This window comes from Salvelinus sp. IW2-2015, linkage group LG2 (genome assembly GCF_002910315.2).
Source record: "Salvelinus sp. IW2-2015 linkage group LG2, ASM291031v2, whole genome shotgun sequence".
In the NCBI taxonomy this organism is placed as follows: domain Eukaryota; kingdom Metazoa; phylum Chordata; class Actinopteri; order Salmoniformes; family Salmonidae; genus Salvelinus; species Salvelinus sp. IW2-2015.
This window is the reverse complement of record NC_036839.1, coordinates 22,483,051-22,500,039: the sequence shown is the minus strand read 5'-3', so window position 1 is coordinate 22,500,039 and position 16,989 is coordinate 22,483,051. Positions and strand designations below refer to the sequence as shown.

Genomic DNA, 16,989 nt, shown 5'->3' with positions numbered 1-16,989 from the left:
AGACTATCACCATACTTTTTTGCCTCCTGGTCCCTCATTTCTTTATGTGGGAAGGCAACACCTGTGAAGTGTTGTAAACCACATACTTTTGCAGTAGAAATAATCTGTTTCAGTATATAAAAGGAATGAAACCTTTAGAAAAGTTGTTTGCCTGTATGCTGGAAGTTTTATTGATGGTCTGCAGTATTGTGTTTTAGATATGTCGTATTCAATCATCTCTCTACAACACAGACAGAGCATGATGATAACACTTATCGCTTTGTGCCTTTTTTGAAAAAAGCTTTAGGGTTGAGAGGAGACTGGAAATGGCCAATTTGGAGAAAACATAAATCAGTTGATTTCATGGATTTCAGACAGGATGGTGCGCTGGCTGTGGTTTTAGCCTTTAAAAGTGTAATATTAGTATAAACCTTCAAAGGTAAAAGGCATACAGACAGTACACAGAAACAATCCTGACTCACTTTATCAGCAAGCAGACAGAGTAAAATAATTGACAGAGATTACTCAGGGCAGATACCTTTACAGAAACAGCATGAGGTTGTCTGAACTGGCATTCACACAGTGATCAGTGCCATTAGCCTTGCGGTTGAAAAACAAATGAAAAAGAGAAAAAAACGGCACATCAACATTCCTCTGTTATGGAAACACTGTTGATACATGTTGGTAAGTTGAGCATCACAAAGACACATAGCTGGCAAACTGAAGCACTTCACCTGACTCTGTCAGAGAGCATGAGTACTGTAGTACATCATGCTATAGGTGTCTGATGGGATAGGGTTATGTGCTGTATACTACATGCATTCTGTAGTGTTAGACACTGAAACCACAGGTTTCTGACCTCTAACCTTTGACCTTTGCCTTGGTGCCTCTGATGATATAGGGTTAAGTATGTTACATGTTACATGCAGTCTGTAGCGTACATGTATACACAGAAACCACAGATCATGCAGACCCCCAGCAGTGGGTGTGGCTTACTTGGTTGAGAACGTCTTGCTTCTGTTTGACAGAGGGAACAGGAAGAGGTAAGAAGGAGACATAGGGGTTACTTTATAGTGGTCTGGCAGCAGTAGTAAAGGGTGTGGAAGCAGTTAGAGCTAGGGTTAGCCAGGGGTGAGGCCACACCCTCTTTTGGAAGCTAGTCCTCATTCCCTTACACACACACACACACACACACACACACACACACACACACACACACACACACACACACACACACACACACACACACACGCAAGCATCCAATCTCTGGACTTTTTACAGACAATATCTGCCATAGTTAATGCTATGCATTAATCATTCAAGACAAAAACGGCGAACAAGCTATGCTGTGCCTATGGCAAGTTTGTGGGACATAATGCATCTATTCAGGTTACCTATCAACCCTTTGTATCAGTGTACTACCTACAGTATGCCAGTACCAGTACTACCTTGCACTATGTACACATCCACAAAACACTGTATATGACCTGTATATATTCGCCACAGCAGCATCCCTCCCTCTGCTTATATAGTGGCTGCCCACGACTCCAACATCATCATTAAATTTGCTGATGACATGCCAGTGGTAGGCCTGATCACCGACGACGATGAGACCGAGAACAACTTCTAACCCCTAAGTCATAAGTACAGGACTCGAATTTCCCGGCGGCATCGACGGCCATAATGCCTGCTAAAAAAATGCATGCCTTACGGCCACTTTGGCCATTGTGCCCTTGGGCTGAATATAATAATTATAATTCCCTTCTCCCGGCTGCAATACGTCGTGATCCGAAGCACCTCTCACTCACATTTGATTTCCTTCTTATTGAATTCTGAGGGGCATGTTGAAGATGTTAGAACAACTGTCCACATTTACTTTTCGTCTACCAACAAAAGATGTGTAACGAACAGAAAAAGCACTAGCCAATCCACTATGTCAATCTAATATCCCCAATAGTACAAAAGTTGACCTATTCTATTAAATTAAATATTCCAAACATACTCTGGGACAGTTGTGGAACGCGATAGATCCAAATTAATACAATCCCTGTACATAAAACAAATATTTTAAAACCAAGTAGGCTGATGCAACAGATAAGAACGTTTAGCTTAAATGTTGATAAACTAGTAGGCTGTTTCTTCACATTAAAAGTGCAGCAATGCGCACATGGCAGTAGGATATAATGTCCCAAAATGCAATTAGCCGGAAAACACTGTTGTCAAAAGTGCACCGCAAATGTGAGTGTTTTTTAATGACAGCGATGAAAATATATTTCAGAAATGTAGAAAGAGGGAAGATCTAAAGATGCAACAACAAGCGTGGGTTGTTAATAGGACTAGGAGTGTGTCTTTGGCTGCTGGACATCAAAGAAAGTTCAGAACATAAGATAAATACTGGTTTCAATGGCATATGAAGATGTCTTTATAAAACAATCCCCTTAACATTCCTATGGTTGGAACAAGGTAAGACATACCTCATAAAATGACAAAAAAATTGTCCAGATTTTAAACAATTAAGTGAAATAGTTTCAAAATGTTGTCTGCCTCCGCTCAGATTGTAATGTGGGTGATGTTGCAGTGCGCAACTGGCACTGGCCTTTCCCTCCTATCTGAATGAACAATGCCTCAAGTATAGTATGTCTGCAGAATCAAGCCTTTTAGATACACTACATGACCAACAGTATGTGGACACCTGCTCTTCGAACATCTCATTCCAAAATGATGGGCATTAATATGGAGTTGGTCCCCCCTTTGCTGCTATAACAGCCTCTACTCTTCTGGGAAGGCTTTCCACTAGACGTTGGAACGGGTACTTGCTACCATTCTGCCAGCCACAAGAGCACTAGTGAGGTCGGGCACTAATGTTTGGCGATTAAGCCTGGCTCGCAGTCGGCGTTCCAATTCATCCCAAAAGGTGTTCGATGGGGTTGAGGTCAGGGCTCTCTGTAGGCCCGTCAAGTTCTTCCACTCCAATCTCGATAAACCATTTCTGTATGGACCTCGCTTTGTGCATGGGGTCATTGTCATGCTGAAACAAGAAAGGGCCTTCCCCAAACTATTGGAAGCACAGAATCATCTAGAATGTGATTGTATGCTGTAGCATTAAGATTTCCCTTCACTGGAACTAAGGGGCCTAGCCCGAGCCATGAAAAACAGAACCAGACCATTATTCCTCTTCCACCAAACTTTAAAGCTGGCACTATGCATTCGCGCAGGTAGCGTGCTCCTGGCATCCGCCAAACCCAGATTCGTCCGTCAAACTGCCAGATGGTGAAGTGTGACTCATCACTCCAGAGAATGCGTTTCCACTGCTCCACAGTCCAATGGCAGCGAGCTTCACACCACTCCAGACGACGCTTGGCATTGCGCATGGTGATCTTAGGCTTGTATGTGGATGCTCAGCCATGGAAACACATTTCATGAAGCACCCGACGAACAGTTCTTGTGTTGACGTTGCTTCCACAGGCAGTTTGGAACTCGGAAGTGAGTGTTGCAACCGAGGACAGAGTGAAGCTACACGCTTCAGCACTCGGCGGTCCCGTTCTGTGAGCTTGTGTGGCCTACCACTTCATGGCTGAGCCGTTGTTGCTCCAAGATGTTTCCACTTCACAATAACAGCACTTACAGTTTACCGGGGCAGCTCTAGCAGGGCAGAAATTTGACGAACTGACTTGTTGGAAAGATGGCATCCTATGACGGTGCCAAGTTGAAAGTTACTGAGCTCTTCAGTAAGGCCATTCTACGGCCAATGTTTGTCTATGAAGATTGCATGGCTGTGTGCTCGATTTTAAACACCTGCTAGCAACAGAATCCACTAATTTGAAGGGGTGTCCACATACCTTTGTTTATATATATATAATGTATATCCCCTCAGTAAATTGTATATTCCCACTGTAATCAGCCTATACTCCAGAGTTGTATGTTTTATGTTTACTGTTCCAATATTGTATATTCTTTATGATGTCTATGTGTCTTTATTGTGTTTGTATATTGTCTATTGCTGGCAGCACTTTCTCACTAAGGCAAATTCTGGATATGTGTAAATGTACTTGGTGAATAAAGGTGATTCTGAATTTGATTATATCTTAATAACAGCTCTGTGTTGTATGATTGACGGACCTCACAGCAGTGCAGCGTAATACTGTCCCTCCCTTGGTTCTGTGCTGTTGATCTAACCCAAACAGAGAGACAGAGAGCACTGGGCTGGCAGGCCAGACCCGCTGAACCATCATTCATATCACTCTCCTCTCCTCTCCTCTCCTCTCCTCTCCTCTCCTCTCCTCTCCTCTCCTCTCCTCTCCTCTCCTCTCCTCTCCTCTCCTCTCCTCTCCTCTCCTCTCTTCTCATATCTCTGTCTCTTATACACATCTAGATGTGTATAAGAGACAGCTCCTCTCCTCTCCTCTCCTCTCATTTGGTGAAGCTTTACTTTGCATCATGTAACAGCAGATTTTGAGAACAATGCACACACAAACATGCACACACGTTCCAAAAACGTATCCAAAAAAACAAAAAAGATGGAGCCATAAGGTCACATATCGTAAGCCAGACAAGCTTGTCTGAAATAAGAACACCCAGAGTGATTTGATAGGCATTTCTGGAAGGTCTCCATCCAGGTGTCTCCATCTCCCTTTGATGGCCTCGAGAAATCAATCAAATCCATTCTGGAAGCCATGCAAAAAGAAAAAAACAGGGTAAAAAATAATGTGCACACGCTAGCTAGGTGTGTCATCATACTCACCCTTCGGATATATTTATGATTAAAATTGGAGGGCACATGCAGTCTTGACAGAGAGAGGTTATGATGGGTGTAAAGAGTAAGGATAAGGATAAGGAGACGCCATGCTATCTGAGCCAAGAAATCCATGAGAAAGAAGTAAAAACTGCAGAATGTTGCATAAAAAACTCAAGTATAGACCTATCACCAGAGCACAAGTCAAACCACCACACTATGGCAGCACAGCAAACCCTGTCTCTCCACCCTGCCTGTGCTCTCAGTACATATTAACGGAACACTTGTTCTTGTCACTCCTCGGGTCCTCGTCATTAAAGTGACATACATTGGCAAGAAAAAGTATGTGAACCCTTTGGAATTACCTGGATTTCTGCATAAATTGGTCATTAAATTTGATCTGATCTCCATCTAAGTCACAACAATAGACAAACAGTGTGCTTAAACTAATAACACMAAAAAAATTCTTGTCTTTATTGAATACATCATTTAAACATTCACAGTGTAGGTTGGAAAAAGTATGTGAACCCTTATGCTAATGACTTCTCCAAAAGATAATTGGAGTCAGGAGTCAACTAACCTGGAGTCCAATCAGTGAGATGAGATTGGAGATGTTGGTTAGGGCTGCCTTGCCCTATAAAAAACACTCACAAAATTTGAGTTTGCTATTCACAAGCAGCATTGCCTGATGTGAACCATGCCTCAAACAAAAGAGAGCTCAGAAGACATAAGATTAAGACTTGTTGACTTGCATAAAGCTGGAAAGGGTTACAAAAGTATCTCTAAAAGCCTTGATGTTCATCAGTCCATGGTAAGACAAATTGTCTATAAATGGAGAAAGTTCAGCATTGTTGCTACTTTCCCTAGGAGTGGCCGTCCTGCAGAGATCACTGCAAGAGCACAGCGCAGAATCCTCAACGAGGTTAAGAAGAATCCTAGTGTCAGCTAAAGATTTACAGAAATCTCTGGAACATGCTAACATCTCTGTTGACGCGTCAACGATGCGTAAAACGCTGAACAAGAATGGTGTTCGTGGGAGGACACCACAGAAGAAGCCACTGCTGTCTAAAATAACCATTGCTGCACGTCTGAAGTTTGCAAAAGTGCACCTGGATGTTCCACAGCGCTACTGGCAAAATATTCTGTGGACAGATGAAACTACAGTTGAGTTGTTTGGAAGGAACACAACACTATGTGTGGAGAAAAAAAGGCACAGCACACCAACATCAAAACCTCATCCCAACTGTAAAGTATGGTGGAGGGAGCATCATGGATTGGGGCTACTTTGCTGCCTCAGGGCCTGGACAGCTTGCTATCATCGACAGAAAAATTATTTCCCAAATTTATCAAGACATTTTGCAGGAGAATGTTAGGCTATCTGTCCGCCAATTGAAGCGCAACAGAAGTTAGGTGATGCAACAGGACAACAACACAAAACACAGAAGTAAATCAACAACAGAATGGCTTCAACAGAAGAAAATACGCCTTCTGGAGTGGCCTAGTCAGAGTCCTGACCTCAACCCAATTGAGATGCTGTGGCATGACGTCAAGAGAGCAGTTCACACCAGACATCCCAAGAATATTGCTGAATTGAAACAGTTTTGCAAAGAGGAATGGTCCAAAATTCCTCCTGACCGTTGTGCAAGTCTGATCCGCAACTACAGAAAATGTTTGGTTTAGGTTATTGCTGCTAAAGGAGGGTCAAACTGTCATTAAATCTAAGGGTTCACATACTTTTTCCACCTTGCACTGTGAATGTTTACATGGTGTGTTCAATAAGACATGAAAACGTATCATTGTTTGTGTGTTATTAGTTTAAGCAGACTTTTTCTCTATTGTTGTGACCTAGATGAAGATCAGATGAAATTGTATGACCAATTTATGCTGAGACACAGGTATTTCCAAATTGATCACATACTTTTTTTTTTCTTGCCACTGTACATCCTCAGGGACGACCGTCTCACAGCCAGATGAACTCAACTGAATGGCCCAGTCATGAAGTAGACTACCTGATTGACATTCCGCCCTTCAGAGCCTGCTGTGAAGTAAGTGTGTGTGTGTGTGTGTGTGGAAACCCATCCACCCTTTAATTTACAGTCCCCTGTCTGCCTTATCACTCATCCATCACGGAGAAATACAGTCTGAGGCGGTCGGAGATGGGGGAGGCGAGGCCATTGATGGTGTGTCACTGGCGTTTAGAGCAGCTTTCAGGAGAGGCGAGGATTGGTGAGTCACCAAGAGCACGACTAATTGATGACACGAGTACAACCCACTGGGCACACCATGTCATTTCAACGTGGAGAACTGGGTAATATTTGGTAGATACGTTGATTAATGAGATTCAAACCTATTTTCACCCACTCAAAAAGACAGCCACAAGTTTGTTTAATTCCCAATATGTTATCACTATGCTTTTAACTATCTAAAAGTACAACAAAGTTAAAATGGGAACAAGATGTCAGATCTTTTGTTTATTTACACAGCAACTTAATGTGTTATCACTGTGCTTGATCTAATAGCACAACCAAATGACCTGGATTGCAGTTAGTTGAGATTACATTAAAGTACATGGTGCAAGTGATCAATGCCGTTTGAGATTCTGTGCAGATTATTATAGCAATTGTGAAGATCTCCACAGACCTGTGACCCTGAACATACACGCTTTCATAAGACATGTATTGTTACAATAAACTCAAAATGTGGCCATGGATGTGTTACTCATTTTAAGGTTCAGTAAATACTGTTACATTAGTTTGTAAGATAGCCTTGACATTAGGCTATTTACTGTCTTACAAAAGTAGTATTGAATTGTGTTTGGTTGACTAAATATCATCATTTAAAGTGCATTCGGAAAGTAATCAGACCCCACTTTTCCACATTTTGTTACGTTACAGCCTTATTTTAAAATGTATATAACAATTTTTTCCCTCATCAATCTACACACAATAATCCATAATGACAAAGTGAAAACAGGTTTTAAACAGAAATACCCTATTTACATACATAACCGTTCAAAAGTTTGGGGTCACTTAGAAATGTCCCTGTTTTTGAAAGAAAAGCAAAAAAAATTGCCCATTAAAATAACATCAAATTGATCAGACATACAGCGTAGACATTGTTAATGTTGTAAATGACTATTGTAGCAGGAAACGGCAGATTTTGTATGGAATATCTACATAGGCGTACAGAGGCCCATTTATCAGCTACCATCACTCCCGTGTTCCAATGGCACGTTGTGTTAGCTAATCCAAGTTTATCATTTAAAAGGCTAATTGATCATTAGAAAACCCTTTTGCAATTATGTTTGCACAGCTGAAAACTGATTAAAGAAGCAATTAAAACTGGCCTTCTTTAGACTAGTTGAGTATCTGGAGCATCAGCATTTGTGGGTTCGATTACAGGCTCAAAATGGCCAGAAACAAAGAACTTTCTTCTGAAACTCATCAGTCTATTCTTGTTCTGAGATATGAAGGCTATTCCATGCCAGAAATTGATTTGGAAAGGCACACACCTGTCTATATAAGGTCCCACAGTTGACAGTGCATGTCAGAGCAAAAAACCAAGCTATGAGGTCGAAGGAATTGTCCGTAGAGCACCGAGACAGGATTGTGTCGAGGCCGAGATCTGGGGAAGGGTACCAAAAATGTCTGCAGCATTGAAGGTCCCCAAGAACACAGTGGCCTCCATCAACCTTAAATGGATGAAGTTTGGATCCACCAAGAAATGGCTGCCTTGCCAAACTGAGCAATCGGGGGAGAAGGGCCTTGGTCAGGGAGGTGACCAAGAACCTGATGGTCACTCTGAGACAGAGCTCCAAAGTTCCTCTGTGGAGATGGGAGAACCTTCCAGAAGGACAACCATCCCTGCAGCACTCCACCAATCAGGCCTTTATGGTAGAGTGGCCAGACGGAAGCCACTCCTCAGTAAAAGGCACATGAAAGCCTGCTTGAAGTTTGCCAAAAGGCTCCTAAAGGACTCAGACCATGAGAAACAATATCCTCTGGTCTGATGGAACCAATATTGAACTCTTTGGCCTGAATGCCAAGTTTCACATCTGGAGGAAACCTGACACCATCCCTACGGTGTACTGTGGTGGTGGCAGCATCATGCTGTTTTTCAGCAGCAGGGACTGGGAGACTGGTCAGGATTGAGGGAAAGATGAACGGAGCAAAGTACAGAGAGATCCTTGATGAAAACCTGCTCTAGAGCGCCCAGGATCACAGACTGGGGTGAAGGTTCAACTTCCAACAGGACAACGACCCTAAGCACACAGCCAAGACAACACAGGAGTGGCTTTGGGACAAGTCCCTGAATGTCCTTGAGTGGCCCAGCCAGAGCCCAGAGTTTAACCCAATCTAACATCTCTGAAGAGACCTGAAAATAGCTGTGCAGTGATGCTCCCCATCCAACCTGACAGTGCTTGAGGATCTGCAGAGAATAATGGGAGAACATCCCCAAATACAGGTGTGTCAAGCTTGTAGCGTCATACCCAAGAAGACTTGAGGCTGTAATCGCTGCCAAAGGTGCTTCAATAAAGTTCTGAGTAAATGGTGTGAATACTTATGTAAATGTGATATTTCAGTGTTTTTAGTTGTATTTTATAAATTTGCTTAAATTCCAGGGGTCTAAATACTTTCTGAATGCACTGTATCTACTGCTTGGATAGTTCCACCTGAGCCACTGTCTTAATCCTGTTGTTTAACTTTTAGTTTTGGTTGAGATGGAGACCTGAGTCCAACATATAATTTGTTAACTTGTGGAAAAGTTAATAGGCTAGTCAACGTATTGCAAAAGTGGTATTGAATTGTGTTTGGTTGTCAATGCTACCAAATATCAACTTTTGAAGGAGATGTATCTTCTGCATGGATAGCTCCATCTGTGCCACTGAGTCTGGCTTTAATTCCAGCTGGTCTAGAAATTAATAATGTATATGTTGGATTCACTTATCCATTTGAACCAAAAATCTATGGTAAAGAATAGAACTAAATATAGTCAAACTTTAAATGCACTTTAAAAACAGTTTGATTTGATTTAAATCCTCTTCTTCAACTTCTTCAAATCCCAACATATTTATTATTAAGTTGTAGATTCCATTTGAAGTCAACCAAAACTTTAAACCCTAGGGCTATATGTATTGTCTATTTAGTTGAATCCTGGGCTGAATTTAAACAATAGCTGTTGATGACTTCCCAAATGCTGTATAGGCCTAAATAGCATCATTGATGATATAGGATTGCTGTAGTATGGTTACATTTCATTTGCTTTGCTGAACCTACTTCGATAGCAACAGTGAATCTATTAAGTGGAGATTTCTACGCAATCATTCTCATGATAGCACATTGGTAGTAATCAGTGACAGATAGAAAAGCTAAGCAGGGCTGGGCTTGGTTAAAACCCTAGATGGTAAACTGAATTAATAGCTGTAGATAGATCAACTCTCCCGGAGGAGGTGCTGCCCTGCCTATTGTTTTTTTTCTCATATTGGATATTATGTTGAAGAGCTGACATTGTTTCAAAGGTATAAATTCAACATATTTTATACAAGGTTTGTCTATGTTAAAAATTGTTTACCATGATGACATAATCCTGTGGTTGAAATCTTACCCTCAAAACAACAGTATGTTGATTACTTTTTTCAAATCCAATGTATTTTCCACGTAGATTCCCATGTCACAATACTTTGACAAATTATGTTGAAAACAATGTTGATTCAACCAGTTTGTTCCCAGTGGGAAGAGTCACCTCGCTCCTTCCCACACAGTGCATAAAATACCACCGGCCTGGCGCCTGAACTTGCTGGCTTTGGTGATCACACCACAGGCCACATGATGTCTGAATCCAACAGGGCTCTGATGGCGCCAACCAGCCTCTGTGAGGCTGTTACTCATATCACAATGCTGGAGTTATAAGGAGGAAGAAGGGATGCACCCTGGCTGGGAGAGGAGTAGGGCGGGGGGGGGGGGGGGGGGGGGGTGGGCCAGGCAGGGGTTGGGGATAGGGGGAGTGGGGCGGTGACCCATTCAGACAGACCATAATAAAAATGTCAGCGCCACCTGTCGTCCATAACTCGTCGGCCCTCTGTCGTCACTTCGAAGTTAAAGGGCGTCAGTTGGAAGTTGATGGTGAGGGCGAGGGAGGGAGGGAGGAAGTGTTGCTCACCTTACTACTGTCTAAACACAGCGGATGACTAAGCGTATCAGTGATGGAGCAGGGACTGAGTCAGGAGATTGCCAGGGTCTTAACATAAATAATGATGATCTCACTCAGGAAGGGGAGGAAAAGAGAGGAGGGGAGGAGAGGAAAAGAGGGTAGAGAGGAGAAGGATAAGAATGACAGTGAGGAGAGGAAGGGAGAGGAAGGAAATGAAGGGAAAAAGGAGATGAGTGGAGAAAAGAGGAGAAGAGAGGATAGGTGGGAGGGAGGGAAGGGTTGAGGCAGTGACGTACTGTACCTGCTCAGGATTGTACTTGGAGAGGACTCCTTCACCGTGAAACTCCTCCAGAACATCCTTGAGCTTCTTGGTGGAATCTGAGAATGAGACAGGGATGAGAGAGGCTTTATAAACCTCATAATTTAGTCATTTTGGCACCAGGCGTATCATTTAGGGGGAAAGGGCTGCTGGATGTGATGATTGTCTTTTGGGCGCTAGCTGTATCTGAGAGGAACATCCGGGTAGATCATGAGGCAAATATTTCACAGAGGTGAAAATAMGTTTAGCTAATTAATTAAACAAATAGACCAATTAAGCCAGGAAATTTCTTTGGAATACAAAAAACCCTCAGAGCAAACATTATCTGAATATATCATCTCTGTGGAGTTAGACTGGATACCCCACTCTCTCTTCTCTTTCTAATACAAGAAATAGCACATTAAATAATCTCAGATTCAAGAAATATAGACCACAGAAATATAATAGATTGGATAATCACTCCACTCTCTCTCTATTCTCTCTAGTACAAAATACCTTAAAATATACGGAATAATCTCTGGAGTTGGGTATAGAATTAGATCTATGGTTTGCATGCCTCACACTTTCTCTCTAATATGCAGCAGTCCAGTTCGTGTTAGGTGAGCTGAGTAGTTTAGATTTGGAAAAAACATAGCATACTTTATCTAAGTAAATCATCTTTGTGGAGTGAGGCTGGACCCGCTCTCTCCTCTCTCTAAAACAAAGGCCAACGAGGTGTTGGGTGATCTGAGGAGACTGACTGACCAGGCAGGGTGTGAGTCACAGGGACCAGGGTATGACCAAGTGTGTTCCTACCGACCATGGGTAATGGTGATTTACACCCAGAGATGCTAATCTCTCTCAGGGCTGAAAGACGCTACAGGAGGCTTCCCCCAACAGACCCAGAGATAACCTGTCCTCCTCCCAACACCAGTTACGTCATACTGAGGCAAGGCAGGGATCCAGGGAATGCAGTGTTAAACCCTTATTTATCTAACCAGGTGAGTTGACTTAACGGCGTCCACATGCTTCCCATCCAAAAATGTTCGGAACAGGTCATGCATATGTTATGACGACATTTTGTGAAGATTTTCTCGAGGCAAGCTGAAGTCTACACCCCTTCATCGGTGATTGGCCAACAGTAGGGATCATTTACATGCACATTTTTTGACTTGAGAAATACTGCACCAAACATCTTACGTCAAAATTAATGGCAAATTTCTTGAGTTATCTTAGATTAATTCGGACTATTTTGAGGTGCATACTGGTTACGGCATCTCAAGATGGACAAACAGTACTATTGCTGCTTTTTTCTTGTTTCCAAGGTCTGTTAAGGGAGTATGCGAGCACACTCGTTTGGTTCACAATACATGCCTCCCGCTTTTGCTGACACGCCACTCCCTTCTGGCAATTACCAACCTAGAGAGTGGAGGAGGGTTGTGGCAGGGGACAACAATCTCCAAGAGCCAGGGAGACTCTCATTCCAGGGCGACACGGCTTGCAAGTCAAACAAGAAACAAGCTAAGGGACTTCCTCTCCCCATCTGGACATGTGCCATGGCAGGAAGACATGGTTAGGAGAGGACAACTCATCCCAAGGCCAGCCAATCACGCAGAATAGGCCTTTGTTTGTACTGCTCACACACACACACACACACACATTGATGGATGCACACTCACAGTTCTTATTTCTTGAACTTTGAGCTAAAATGTAAAGTTTAAATCTTGTTAATACAATTTAACGTGATTCTATGATGTCTGTGTCCATTCATTTAGATTGAACCGCGTCACACAAGTAGAACAAAGCCTGTAAAGTCTGTGGCACACAGCTCTTCTCAGCACTGGATGTTCAAATAGAATGCATTGAAACATCTTGTATTTAGATGAAGAAACAGCTATTTCTGCACACAAAAATAAACCTTTATTATGCATATGGTCTCAAAGTAAACCACAATTCAAAAGTCTCTGCTAAGAACATACATGTAAATAACAGGTGTCAATGAAATATAATTAGTGTCAGAGTGTAGATACAAATATTCCTGAACAATAGTACAAATGTGTCTGAAAAACAGATATATACAACACTTTTGTTGTTTACAATAAAATGAAAGTGTCTAGTGTCTGACTCCTGAGTTGTCTGAACAACAACAGAACAAGTTGTTAATTTCACTGTGGTCCCAGTTGTTCGGTCCATGTCCTCTTCTTGAAGGTCATGCCCAAACTCATGCAGCTGGTGATAGCTGATTTCATGGATGAACTATATGTGCCAGGGCCCTGTGGAGAGGATGAGAAGAGAGGGGGGGGGTGTCTGTGGAGAGGAATGTGCATGGTGAGGAGAGGAGGAGAGAGGACAATAGAAGAGAGAAAAGGGGATTAGAGTAAAGGAGGAGAGTCTGGTGGCTCGGTGCATGACGTTATCCAGACCTTGAGATCTGTCTTCAATCATTTGCAATGCTTTTGAGAGAGATGTGTCAAGGGCTGAGGCTGCAGCTCTTTTCTCCCTTCTCACACCCCTGCTACTTCTGCTCTATGGCATTGGTGAGGAGAAAGCCAGTGGAGTAGGTCTTGGAGGTGGGCTCAGGATAGAGCTTCCCAGGTCCTGCATGGTTTCCCATTCTGCAGCTCAGTGCGGGAGATGGGCTTGGGGCCGATGACCAGTCAGTGCAGAGGGCCAGTGAACAGGCAGTGCTTGGGCGCAGAGAACAAAACCTGTGGCGGTCTCCATTCCCTGGTGTTTGTACCTTGAAAATGTAAAAGCAGAGGGCTATTTAGTACACATATCCAAAACGATCAATGAAAAACATATAATTAACCGAGAAAGACTATTATGTTGCAAACGTTTGAGCAGGGTTGAATAGGACTTTGACTTCGGTGTTACCAATGTGGCAAGCTTATGCTTTTCTTTCTCTGACAAAATTATGTTTGATCAAAAAGTTAAAGACCTTTAGTTTAGCTGGTTGGCTTGCTTTCTCTGCAAGAGTATGCTGCTAGGCTATCTAACCAGCCAAGTAACATTGCTGGCCAGCTGGCTAGCTATTGTTAGCAAACATTGCTACTCTTTTCTTCAACTACAATAGAAAATACTACAACATACCTCTTCCTCTGGTGAACACGGCATGTTGCTTTCTGGCTTGCTCACTTCTCTATCTCCTCGGCCAAGCGATGCTCGAAGTTGTTGTCGTTTGCCATGTTGAATCCACACCGAGTTTTCGGGAGAAGAAGAAACTCGCGTCACCCCTACAGTTGACCAATCACTGACGAAGGGGTGTAGACTTCGTCTACCGAACTTCAGCTTGTCTCGAGATTTTTTTTGGGGTGCACAAACAACCCAAAAAAACCTTGTGAAGACCAAAATGAACATATACGCCACAAAATGTCATCATATAATGTGCACAAACTGGGAAGCATGCTGAGAAGACCAGAGCCCTACGAAAAACAACATTGAACATGTAGCTCTTCAGACTGAAGTAACACCCAACATGGTGTTGTTTGTCTCTGCGTTTTGTCACAATAATCGTCTTTGTAATCCTTGACTTTTCTACTGCTAATGTTGTTATCTCCTGTTTTTTAGCCTAGCCCCCCCCTAGCCTTTTGTGAGCCTTAAGGGACTTTTTGGAGTTCATTTCCTGCAATTCTTCACATTTTGCCATTGGGTGGAGAGAAAATGTGCAGTTTTACAGATAATTTCCTGCAATTCTACACATTTGTCATAAGATTGAGAGACATTTTTGCAGCTTTCAAGCTAATTCCCTGCAATTCTACACATTTTGCCATGACTTATGCCATGTTAATATGATATCTGAGTGAGAGTGACAAACAAAATCAATGGGGGCCCTGGGCACGTGCCCTGCGTACCCGGTTGGTAATTCAACCATGATAACTAGAGGTTTAGATAGCTGGGTCCACAAAATGAGTGCCCTTTGTGTCCTTACGATATTTTAAGTAATGCAAAATTGTGCATCAAATATTGAATTTTAAAAGCCTGCCAATTTAATGAAGAGACCTTTAATTAATATAGACCACATGGATTATTCAATAAATCCGATTTGTAATATGGTAAAGACTTCCTAAAGTGCAAAAATTCAGCATTTTGACATGTTCCTCTGTGCATCCCCTGAGACTTCCAGTAATATTTCAACCCCATTAACCCCAACATTTCCCCAAGTTTTCACCATCATTGTAGAGCCCTAGTTATTTTTGTTGCTTTCACAGTAATTTCTGAAAATGATGATTTATTCTGTATAAGGTCATTAAGGTCAACCCTGTTATGTGAACTGAACTCTCATTTTAATAAGGTGAAACTTTTAATTAACTATTAAACAAATAAACATTGATCATCTAATAGTCAAATCATAGTGTGGTTCTACTCTTTTTGGCAATTTTCTGGTGTTTTGTTGTGGGAAACTGAGTGAGTGGAGCATAACACATCAACCCTATTACCCATAGATAGACAGGCTAGAAATGTTTTAACAATAAAAAAATTCAACAATTAAGCTTGCATTCAATTGCCCCTCCCTGTTGCACAAAACAATCTTCCATTTTTCGTGTCACAAGGCTATTTATGGCTGATTTAAGATTAAATCATCAACCCTGTTAAGGTCATACCTGTTATTTTATTTGGCATTAAAATGGGAAAACATGTTTTTAATTAAGTTGACAGAAAGTTAAAATCAGATGAAATCAAACGTTGGGTGGGTTTGGCGACGAATATGTAGCGAGGGCCAGCCAACGAGAGCGTACAGGTCGCAGTGGTGGGTAGTATATTGGGCTTTGGTGACAAAACAGATGGCACTGTGATAGACTGCATCCAATTTGCTGAGTAGCGTGTTGGAGGCTATTTTGTAAATGACATCGCCAAAGTCAAGGATCGGTAGGATAGTCAGTTTTACAAGGTATGTTTGGCAGCATGAGTGAAGGAGGCTTTGGTTGCGAAATAGGAAGCTGATTCTAGATTAAATTTTGGATTGGAGATGCATAATATGAGTCTTGAAGGAGAGTTTACAGTCTAAYCAGACACCTAGGTATTTGTAGTTGTCCACATATTCTAAGTCAGAACCGTCCAGAGTAGTGATGCTAGTCGGGCGGGCGGATGCGGGCAGCAATCGGTTGAAGAGCATGCATTTAGTTTTACTAGCATTTAAAAGCAGTTAGAGGCCACGGAAGGAGTGTTGTATGGCATTGAAGCTTGTTTAAACAGTGTCCAAAGAAGGGCCAGATGTATACAGAATGGTGTTGTCTGCGTAGAGGTGGATCAGAGAATCACCAGCAGCAAGAGCGACATCATTGATATACAGAGAAACGAGTCGGCCTGAGAATTGAACCCTGTGGCACCCCCATAGAGACTGCCAAAGGTCCGGAGAACAGGCCCTCCGATTTGACACACTGAACTCTATCTGAGAAGCAGTTGGTGAACCAGGCGAGGCAGTCATTTGAGAAACCAAGGCTATTGAGTCTGCCGATAAGAATGCGATGATTGACAGAGTCGAATGCCTTGGCCAGGTCGATGAAGACGGCTGCACAGTACTGTCTTTTATCGATGGCGGTTATGATATCGTTTAGGACCTTGAGCGTGGCTGAGGAGCACCCATGACCAGCTCGGAAACCAGATTGCATAGTGGAGAAGATACGGTGGGATTAGAAATGGTCGGTGATCTGTTTGTTAACTTGGCTTTCGAAGATTTTAGAAAGGCAGGGCAGGATGGATATAGGTCTGTAACAGTTTGGGTCTAGAGTCTCCCCCTTTGAAGAGGGGGATGTCCGCAGCAGCTTTCCATTCTTTGGGGATCTCACACGATACGAAAAGATAGGTTGAACAGGCTATTAATAGGGGT

The 16,989-nt window shown here is 42.5% G+C and overlaps 1 pseudogene; it reads right to left on the bottom strand.

The window, feature by feature from the left end:
• Window positions 1-16,989, bottom strand: part of LOC111977005 (diacylglycerol kinase beta-like) — a 159,324-nt pseudogene that overhangs the window by 96,851 nt on the left and 45,484 nt on the right.